This window comes from Gossypium arboreum, chromosome 10 (genome assembly GCF_025698485.1).
Source record: "Gossypium arboreum isolate Shixiya-1 chromosome 10, ASM2569848v2, whole genome shotgun sequence".
NCBI lineage: Eukaryota > Viridiplantae > Streptophyta > Magnoliopsida > Malvales > Malvaceae > Gossypium > Gossypium arboreum.
The window spans coordinates 8614669-8626885 of NC_069079.1; positions in this window are offsets into that span (position 1 = coordinate 8614669).

A 12217-nucleotide genomic window follows, 5' to 3' on the forward strand; every position below is an offset into this window, starting at 1 on the left:
TACATAAACCAAAACTGGCGCATCACTTGATTAAATTCATGCATCTCAACTGTTGCAAAAACTATCAATGACACATTAACGTGCTAGATATTGCGATTTGCCAAAAATTCGACCGAGATGCATTCTTAAATTCTAAAATCAGAGAATAACATCCATTCAAGCTACAACACGAAATTATAAATTTTATTAAATACCTAATATTAAATTTCAAATCCTTATGTAAATATTATAAAATTGAAAAATTCAAAAGCTAATATCGGATTATAATCATTGATTTAACAATAGCTGGATATCTTCAAGCTTGTCCGGTATACCCACATGACTTGCGTTATTGTTCCAGCTATTCAAATAATATGTTATTTAAAAAAATATAAAAATGAAAAATATTATGATAATTATATTATTAAATGAAATTTACTTCATTACGAGTAGGAATTCATAAGGGACATTTACTCGGGGATGTAAAAATGGTAAGTGATACCATGCCCATGACTGAAGGAGTATGCAACCATTGATTTTAATTTTTTGTGCTTCTGTTGCCTGACACATCTCTCGATATAATGTCGCAAACACAACTAATCCCTAATTGATTTAAGTCGACTAGTTATAGGAGCCACATTAAATGTACAGATTTCGAGATTTATCTAGCATCAGAAGACCCCTCGACTAACCTCAGTATGAATTCTCAAGCGTATTGTCGTCTTTTAACGGCATTAGCGGAGTTTTCTATATATAAGAGTTTGTCTTCTAACCATTTCATCTCTAATTAACTAGCACTAAACTTGTCTAGCACATTGCCTAATAGTTGATTGCAAATTGCGCTCCAATCGCCAACGCCACTACCCCCATAATAGCCGCCCCATCAACCGATAACTCAAGTTGTAATGCGACATCTTCAAGTGTTCTTGTACACTCACCACACGAAAGATGAAATGTTTGTTTCTCGGGTTTCCATCTTTCCACCAAAACGCTGATGAGTGCAGGCTCCAATTTAGTCCCCTTGAACATACTAGACACGTGCGAGAATCTCGCTTCTTGCAAGTGTTGTTCAATAACACGCGATGCCCTCACACTTAAATTGTGTATATATGTCTCGAAAACCGATCTTCGGTCTAATTACATAAATGTAAAAAATTTAAAAATTTAATAACACTAACAACTTAATAATTATATTAATTAAACTAAAAAATAATATTTTTTTCCATTTGTAATTGGACGCCAGAAATGTGTTTGTCATCCAAACGAATAAAAGACATTGACATTTTTAAAATTATAAAAATTAAATAAAATCAAAGAAAGTACGAAATATAAAATTGGGACAAGAAGAATTTGAGAGAAATTGAGAATAAAATAGTATAGAGAATATGATTGAGAGAATTGAAAGAATAAAATTGAATGAATAAAAAAGAAAATAAGAAGGATTTATATAAAAAATAAAATAGCCATTGGGGGCATAAATGTAATTAGAGTTTGAAATTTTAACCATTGAAAAAAATTGACCATTTTATTTGTTTGACCGTTGGATAAAATGATTGTATGGAGTAGACGTTTTCTGTTTCTCTCTTTAAAATTTGTCTATTTCCCTAAATTTTAGAAAAATCGGTCTAATTCCCTAATTAACTTTTAAAATTGACATTTTTCACTTATTATCCCCTACTATGTAAGTGAAAATCAAATTTTGTAATAAATATATTTATAAAAAAATTGGTATAAACAATGAAAGAGTTTTTTAATAATAAATAAAAACAATAGAATTCATACAACAACCAATTGTGAGTGCTCTATGCCATCCAAATCGTCATGTAAAAATGATAAAACCTTAATTGGCAGTTATATCAAATTGCAAAAATTGGGTGGTTGATAAGGTGTATGTGCAGCTAAAGCATCTGTTGTCTTGTTGCCCACCTTAAGCCTGTAATAGCCCATCATGTGCCCCTCATACCTCATCCTCAAGGAACAAACAATCCCCAATATTTCGCAGAAAACTAGCTAACCAAGTACCCATATGGTCCTTTACAACACTACCAGCAGCTGCGACCTTAGACTGCATATTCCTAGCCTCGTTGGTATAAGAAGTGTCCAAACAATAATAGTCGAAAAACAAAACCTTAGGATGTGATTCGGAGATTCAACCTAACAACCACACACCACGTACCGAAAGTCCACTGCTATGTGCCGGCAAACATGAACCTCACTCGTAAGCAACTTGTCTTGAGCTGCTAACTAAAGGAATACTATGCTGGGGGCACTCAAGCTGGCATACTTGCTCAATTGAATGCTCAAACCACTTGAGTTAAGGGAAGCCAAGTAATAATAAGCTGAAGTTATACTGAACTAATGATGCTTCTCTTAGCGCCAACCAGGGAAGTCATCCATTTCCCACCCAATCGATGGCCTCTTCCTAACTATTTATCGAACTGCCTCATCAGGTAGCAAGCCCCGAAGACGACACCAATCCCAATTTTTGTTGCTACTTGTCATCGTTGCAACCTGTGCAAAGTTCAAGGGAATAACCTCTAGGTTCACACAATAATTAATAAGTGGGCCATATTCTAGAATCTAACAAGCTCGCTAGAAGTCCAGTGTCACCCATTACCAATATTCCAAATAAATCCACTCGTATTCTATCCCATATTTTGCTAATGCCTTTCCATAGCCTAGAATAGTTTGTAGTGTGCAAGGAACATGGAAAAACACCCTCCCATTAATACTTTACTTGGAGGACCTGAACCTAGAACGAGTTTGGTCAAAGGATCTAATTGAAACCCACTTTTATTAGAAAAACATCCTTCTGTTTCCCTATGTTTTTGAACCCAATACCATCAGCCCTAACTAGTTGGCAAGCACCCTACCATATCACAAGAGAAATACTTCATTTATCCTCCAAATACCCCCAAACAAAGTTAGGGACGATCTTTTCCATCTCCAAGCACACATCCTTTGAAACAACTGTAAATTGCATAGTATAAATAGGGATCTCCGCCAAGATCGTTTTCATAAGTTTAATTTGTCAGCTAATGAAAGTGTCTTAGCTTTCCACTCAGTGTAACAGCCTAATTTTCAGTGGTGTCAGAAACAGTGATTCGAGATCACTAAATCCAACGAGTGAGTTTAAAAAATTTCATAAATTAACATTTATAAGTCAAGTATGACATTAGAAGTATTTTTGAATTAGCGAATTTTGTGATTTAAAAAAAATTATAAGATAAATTAGGTCAAAAACAAGGTACTGAGACCTCGAATTCATAAATCAAGCCATAAATATTTTTAGAAATATTTATGGAGTGTTAATGAGTTAATATTAAAGTTTCGTTAGGGAATTTTAACGTTTTGATAGTTAATTAATTAAAAATGACTAAATTGAAAGAGGTGCAAAACTTACTAAAGTGATTAAATAGCTTAAGTGTCTAATGAGGAAGGATTTAAAAGGCAAATAGACCCAAATTATATGGGTTGGATGGTATGGGCAAGGAAATGAGCAAGAAATCAATGTGAAATAGGGGCAAAATTGGAAATTTTGCAAATTTATTAGATCAAACAAAGATTAAATTGAAAAATCTAGAGTTTTCTTCATTTTTCATCAGCCAAAAAGCCATAGGAGAGTTCTCAAGCTGGTTTTTCATATTTTTGCACCATATCAAGAATCCAAAAAGAAACGCGGAAAAGAGAAAGTAACAGATTAGCCCCTGAATTTCTACAAATTCCACAAATTGGCCCAAGTAAGTTTATACGGTTGAATTTTCATGTTTAATTGTTAATTTAGGAATGATATAATGTATTATTTCATGTCTTTGTTATAGAATTATGATTATTGTAATAAAATGAAAATCGAAGCAAAAGTTCAAATTAAGTAGAACGCGGGATTAAGTATTGATGGTCGCTAAACTAACTAAAAATTCGACTAAGGCAAGCGCACCTATCGAATAGTAGTATAGTTATGGTGAGACCGAAAATATCTTAGCCACAAGAACTAAAAGGACTAGTAATTACTATCTTTTTATTATCTAGCCTAAGAATTAAAAGGGATGTTTTTAACTAAGATTAACTATCTAATTAACTAAGAACACGACAGAGATTAAAGTTGGAAAAATACTTTTGAAAAACAGATAGAGAAGACAATACCCAAAGAATAATTCACCTAGACTTCACTTATTATTTTTGAATTAGACTATTTATTCACTTGACTTAATCCATAGAAATCCCTAACTTATGTTAATATCTCTTTCGAGACTAAAAACAACTGAATCTAGGTTGATTAATCAAAATCTCTTTCTAATGAAAACCCCTATTGTCGCATTAACTCGGTCTATAGACTCCCTTATTAGATTTGACTCTAATTCGACAGATTTATGTCATCTTATCTCTAGGATTGCATGCAACTCCGCTTAATTATGGAAGATCTACTCTTAAACAGAGACTTTTGCTCCACTGAATAAGCACATCAAAACCTGAATTTATATCCTAGAATATTAAAGCAAGAATTAAAACTCATAACTAAGAATAATAAAAGTATTTATCATATAATTCAAATAATAATAATATCTGTCTTAGGTTTCATCTCGCTTAGGTGTTTAGGGAGTTTAGTTCATAACGATAGGGGAAAACATCTCAAAATTAGGAAATTAACAAAACATAAGAAACCCAAAAACTTTGGTAGAAATTGAATGGAGATATTCAATGTTGAAGTAATTCTTGCTTCCAAGCTTATTCCAATGGTTGTCTTCGAGTATTTTCTACTCTCTGCTCTCTGTGTCCGCTTTGATCCTCTTCTGGGGTGTTTTTATAGACTTTGGAATGCCCAAAATAGCCCAAAATTAGTCTTTTTTGAATAGAATTAGACTTGGGCTCAACAGGGATACGGCCGTATGCTACACCCGTATGAAGGTGCTCAGGCCGTGTGCAATTTTGACGTGGTTTAATGTCGACATGGCCATGACACATAGGCTTATGGCCAGCTCGTGTGTCACACATGGGCATGTGAATTACCCGTGTGGGAGTGCCTTGGCCGTGTGAAACACTGATTTTAGCCTATTTTATCTGTTTTTTGGCCCGTTTCTTGCTCTTTTCACTATCATATGCTCTCCTGAGTATAAAACATGAAATTAACGGATTAGGAGCATTGAATTCAGTAAAACCAAAGATAAATTATCCATAAATATGTCAACCATGAGATAAAAATATCTATATAATATAGTTTATCAAGTACAATCGTTCCGTGACCAGTGATGAATTGACGGATAAGACCATGGTTGGACTATGGCAAAGTGTGGAATGTAAGACTATAGCTGGGCTATGGCATTTCAGTGAAAAGACCATAATTGGATTATGGCATTGTGAACGTAAGACCATGGTTGGACCATAGCAGTATATGTGTGTATGTGTAAGACCATAGCTGGGCTATGGTATCGTATAAAGTGAAAGACCATAGCGAGGCTATGGCATTGTGATATCTGCAAGATCATGATAAAGCCATGGTAATATATGTGTAAGACCATAGTTGGATTATGGCATTAAGCAAACGATGTACTCAAATCCGTAAGACGTTCTCTATTTTGACAAGTATTGGTAAGTATTATTTGAATTAAAGTGTTGAAATCTAACTAGTTATTGACATTGAGCTCAACCAAGTGAATTCATCATTCGAAATTGTGGATGACAGGAAAATTTAATGAAACATTTCTTTAGTGATTTATTATTAAATGTTCGGTATGTAATAGTCGACTTTCAATGATGTCGAGATTAGTGGTTCGAGACCACTAAAATCAAAAAATAATCTCGTAAATTTATTTATTTATAATTATGAGCCAAATGTGATTTTTGAGAGATTTTTAAATTTGTAATTTGTGTTTTATAAAGATTTATTAAGTCAAGAAATTGAAGAAAGCAGTTATCGAGATCTCAATTTTATAAATCGAGCTGTAAATATTTTTATAAATATTTATGGAGTATCAATAATGTAGTATTAAAATTTCGTCAGAAAATTTTAACGTTTGGATGGTTAATTAAATAAAAAGGACTAAATTGAAAAAGGTGTAAAAGTTGCTAAAAGGATTAAATAGCCCAATTGTCAAATGAGGAAGGACCTAAAGTGCAAATAATCCCAAAGGAGATATTTTGGGCGGCAATAGCTAAGAAAAATCAGGAAAAGGGTGAAATAAGGGCAAAATTAGAAAATTGCCAAAATAAGATAAATAAAAATAGGACCAAATTGAAATATCTAGAATTCTCTTCATTTTTCTTTATTTTCATCAGCTGAAAAATAGCCATGAAAGAGGGTTCAAGCTGTTTTCATTCTCTAGTTACAGGTAAGTTTAATTCTTGCTTTCTCCTTGAAATTTCTATGTTTTTGGACTTTTGCAATTGGGTCCAACTTACTATTTCATTAGTTTTTGATTTCATGGCTAATTTTTAAAGTTATTATGGATGAGTTCTGGAAGAATATGATGAATAAACATAGAATTGAAGCTTTAATTTTGATATATCATAATTTTATCAAGTAAAATTGATGGAAATTGATTTTAGGACCTAATTGTGAAAATGTTTGGAATTAATGTCTAGTGTTGAAATTATGATTCCAAAAAGTTGTAAAGTAGTTTAAAGTGATAGAATAAAATGTTAATTGAAAAAAATCAGCTCAATTGAGAGGCTAATTGAGTGGGGACGAAATTGTTATTTATTAAAAGCTTAGGGAAAAATGGTAATAAACAGCTTGCACTAAAACAATATTGGACAACAGTAGTAGACTAAATTTGAAAAATCACCATAAATTTTATAAATCTAATTAGAAGATGAAAAAAATATGAAATTAAAGTTTATTGAGTCTAGTTTCTCATAGAAGAAACAGTGTAGGCAATGGATTTGTAAATCATAAGATATAATGAATTTTGTGAGATAAGGTCAGAATGAATTCGGGTTCCCCTGTTTTGAATTTCTAAAATCATCAAAAATTGGGGAAAATAATTATGGAATTAAACTTATATGATTAGAATTTTTAATGAGTTTATTTTCAAGAGAAATAAACGAGAACATTATTTGAAATCTGTACAAGGAGATAATTAATTTTTAGTGAAGACGGGTCGGAACTGTTAAACAACAGAACAAAGGTGACTTTAATGAATAAAATGTACTAATTAGCTAAACTAAAAATTCTAAAAATTTTATGATAAGAATATGTGTGAGTCTAGTTTCAAGTAAAATTAACGGATCTTAATTTCGAGTTCTGTAGCTCAAGATATAAGTAATTTAGTGACTATGACTCAAATGGACAGCTTTGAATATACATATAAGTAAATAGTGAAATTATTGATAATGTTACTTATAAGCATATTATATAAATTCATGGATGTGGAATGGAGTGGAGGAGGAGGAAAATATGTATGAATATTCATCTATCATGGCTAATTTTCATGTTTTAGGCTCAGGGACTAAATTGAATAAAAGTAAAACTTTATGGGTAATTTTGTAAAAATGTCAGAAATGACCAAATTGTATGAAATGGATTATTTTATTATTTAAATTACAAAATTGAATGAAATTGTTAATTTAGTTCAAGATGGGGGAAAACATGTTTTAGGGATTAAATTGAAAAGTGTTGAAATTATGAAAAATTCTGATATTTTATAGAATTCATGGGTTGTTATCAATATGTATGAGAATAAGAGATGGAAATAAGGATTAAATTGAAATAATTTTATTTTCCTGACCCTAAGGATGCAATCGTCATTAAATAAAAGTTTAGGGGTAAAATGGTAATTTTGCTTAGAGCATTAATTAAATGCATTAGAATATGAAATGAATGAAAATGATGATCAAATTTATTTATAAAGATCCGGACGACTCAAATAAGAGACTTAATCGTGGAAAAGAAAAGATATCGGATTAATGAAATTATAAACACAAACAAGCAATGAGGTAAGTTTGTGTAACTTGAATTGTATTTTTAAATATTTGAAATATGTGGTTATGTGATGAAAATATGATTTGAATGTTCAATTCATGAAAATTGATGGAATATTGATAATACTCGATATAAATTGAAAATAAATCCCGGTTGAATGGAATGGAATTCGATGGCTCATTGGAAAAGGAATTGACGGTAAAAAGGATCAAGCCCGGACGGGTGATCCTATTCTGATATAGCCCTCCTAATGAATATGTGGAAAATAGATTTAGCCCGGACGGGTAATCCGAATTAGGGTCTGAATTTAGCCTGGACTGGTAATTCAGATCTAAGCTCATTAGAGTAATTATCGTTGCAGGGGATTTAGCCTAGACTGGTAATCTCGACAATACTCTATGAGTTTATATTACAGGGGATTTAGCCTGGACTGGTAATCCCACTGTAATGATGAGGTTCGCGGGAGTGTGCTTTCTGAAATGAAATGTGTAAGGCCATGGTTGAAAGATACCATGGCAACATGATATGAAATGTGTAATACCATGGTTGAAAGACACCATGGCAACATGATATGAAATGTGTAAGACCATGGTTGAAAGATACCATGGCAACATGATATAAAATGTGTAAGACCATGGTTGAAAGACACCATGGCAACATGATATGAAATGTGTAAGACCATGGTTGAAAGATACCATGGCAACATGATATAAAATGTGTAAGACCATGGTTGAAAGATACCATGGCAATATGACATGAAAAGAATAAGACCATGGTTTAAAGATACCATGGCAACATGACGGAAATAAATAAGACCATGGTTGAAAGATACCATGGCAACATGACGGGAATGAATAAGACCATAGTTGAAAGATACCATGGCAATGTAACATGAAATGAACAAGACCATGGTTGAAAGATACCATGGCAACCTGACAGAAAATAAGTAAGACCATAGTTGAAAGATACTATAGCATCATGTCAAAGATAAATAAGACCGTGGATGGGAGATGCTATGACATCAGTTGAACAATTGATATTCAGGTAATATGTATCAGATGATGAATGATTATATGAAATGGTTCTGTGAAATGTTTACAAGAATTGGTCATATGGAAATATATGTACAAAATAGTTGAATGAAATAATTAAGAAGATAGATAAATGAAATAAGTATAGGTACATGGAATTTAATTTATGTTAATTTTAATATGAACTATTATCGAAATAAATATACATAAGATATATGGAAATTATGGTGCATGAAATATTGATATAACGAAATGAATGATATATGCTTATGAAGAAACAAGAAGAGAATAATATGTCTCGTGACATGTACATATATAATTATCTTTGATATGTTGATACAAGGAAATTATGTAAGTAAAGACAATTATTAAACTCAAGTGTGACATGTCGAGAAAATAAGTATATCAATGTTGAATTTATATGAAATATGTACAAGTATACTGACAATGTTGCTGTTTAATGCTTATACAAGTGCCAAGCTGTTGATTGAATAGTAATATATTTATTTATATGATGCATTGAATGTGTAAGTATTTAATTAAATTTTTTAGGTGATCTGCAAATTTTAGTAATGCTCTGAAACCCTGTTTCGACGATGGATACGGGTTAGGGGTGTTACACGGTAAGATTTATGTTTTAAGCCTATGAACTTACTAAGCTTTCTTAAGCTTACTTTTGTGTGTTTAATGTTATGTGTAGATTGACGAGAGTTCGGAGGATCGGATCAACACATCAAGCCACACTATCTAGAAAACTTCGGTAGATTTTATTAAATATCCTATGGTTTATATGGCATGTATAGGATCAAATTGAAAGAAAATATACTTGTAATGAGGCTATGAGTAGTATATACAAATACTTACATATGTATGTTTAAAAGAAAATATTTAATAGCATCTTTAAAAATTTAATGAATAGAGCCAATGTGGTAAATTGGTGCAAATGAGTTGTGTGATAATACATAGGTCTAAAATTTGAGTTATAACTTGTATTGGTTGCTTGATTGAAGTATTATGGTATATGAAAGTATTGAATACAAGTTGAATTATGTAAAGGGTGAGAAAAATGGCCTTAAAATGGCCTATTTTCATCCATACGGGTAGACACACGGGCGTGTGTTTTGACCGTGTGTGACACACGGCCTGGCACAGGGGCATGTGGGCATGTGGTCTGGCCCCGTGTCCCCTGCATCTTAAATTTGAGAAACAGAATGCTCAGAATTAAGCACACAGGCAGAGACATGAGTGTGTATCTCAGCCGTGTGTGCCACATGGCCTAGAACACGGGCGTATGTCTTGGCCTTGTGAAAACTGCACCTTAATGTTTTTCAAGTCAGAGAGTTACAAGGGTCAGGGACACGGCCGTATGACTTTTGTCACTTGGCTGTGTGAGCCATACGGCCTACCCACACGGGCGTGTGACCCCTGTATATGAGAAAAATTTGTAAATTTCACTAAAATTTTCCTATGTTTCGAGTTTAGTTCCGACCCGATTCTAACATTCATTTTGGGCCTTGAGGGTTTATCCTAGGTATGTTATGGTTAATATCGAAAATGTATAGTAATTGATATGAATTATCTGTAAATGTTCTAAAAACTCCGGTAATGCTCTGTAACCCTGTTCCAACGACAGATACGGGTTAAGGGTGTTACACTCAGCGAGTTTCTGACACATATTGGAGATGGTATACTGAAATGTTGACTTAGTGACCCTACGGTGAAGAAGCAAAATGCCTAAATATTTCCCAAGATCATCAACAAAAGAAAACTTAACTCCATGCTGATAGCACTCCTTAATTGTGATGAAATGTTCCTGGAAAAATAAGTATTCATGTTTTGCACACTAGAGTTATTGCTTGAATAGTGATAAAACACTTCAAGGACCAGTTTCAGAACTCTCATTTGATCCATCAACACTTCAGTGAGAAGACATAAGATCATCAGTAAAGAGAGTGAGAAACACTTGACCTAGAGGTAGATTTAAAGGCCTAAAATGAAATTTTTAAAAAAAATTAAATTAGTAAAAGTAAAATTGTACTTTGGCCCCCTAAAAATGATAAAAATTTGATTTAATCATTTAAAAAATTTAAAGATATAGACAATTTAATTTTGCCCCCTAAAATTTTTTCCTGCCTTCGCCCCTGACTTGACCCATGATTGAAGAGTTTAATAGGCTTCCACAAATGTTAAAAATTTTAGAGAAGTTAAAATTTTATTATATGATATTTTCCATATAGAAGATAAAAAACATCATCAAAATAATATAATTTCTTTTGTGAAGTAATGTTATTTTTGTTATTATCGAATTGAGTTGGACTCCAATTGACTTGAGGTTTAATTTTAGTAAAGTAGATATTGATAATTTATAAGGAAATTACATTGATGATCACCCAACAATGGTCAAATATCTTTTTGTCACCCAACAGAAAAAAGTTTAAAATGGACACTAATTAATCGAGTTTGTTTTCTTTTCGGTACTTATTAATCAAGTGTCCTTTTGTGGTAGGTTAAGGACATGGTAGTTTTAAAATTGAAATAATAACATATTTAGCCTTTAATGATTATATATTTTATCAAATTAATTATAATTCTTTAATATTTACAAATTATCTCAATTTAATCATGATTCTAATAAAATTATTGAATCATAATAATTCTTTAATAAATATATCCTATAAATATTTTCATATTTTCTAATTTTATATAAAATTTAAAAATTAAACCAACTCATTGTTAATGTTTTTAACTTTAGCATCTGAACTAAAACTTTATTTGTCTCTTTATATTAATTTTTATAAATATATTTCTTATATTATAAAATTTTCCACTTGTGCATTCTAATTTGTAAATGTGTCATAACTTAACTACTATCCATACTTATTATAAAATCCGACGAGTATTATCATATTATTATAAAAAAGAATTTACTTTTTCTTTTAAATAATAATTACATTTATATAAATAAAAAATAAAACAATTATATATTTAAAGATCAAATATGTAAATTTTATATTACTCCACCTATAATCATTTCAAATAAATTAAAAGAAATATGACATAATCTAAAAATATTTGACAGGAAAAAAATCTCTATACCTAACAAAAGAAAATGCCATCCATTTTGTTTGTTTTTAATTTTAAGCTTGAAGAAATCTTACAAGTCAAGGTGCGACGTGGGAACTAAATCAATAATTTAGCAGTGAGATTTCGATCGGATCGAGTGAATTTTTTTTTAAGTTAATCGAGTTTAAGAGTTCTATTTTATCATTCTAACTTGATTTGAAATTTT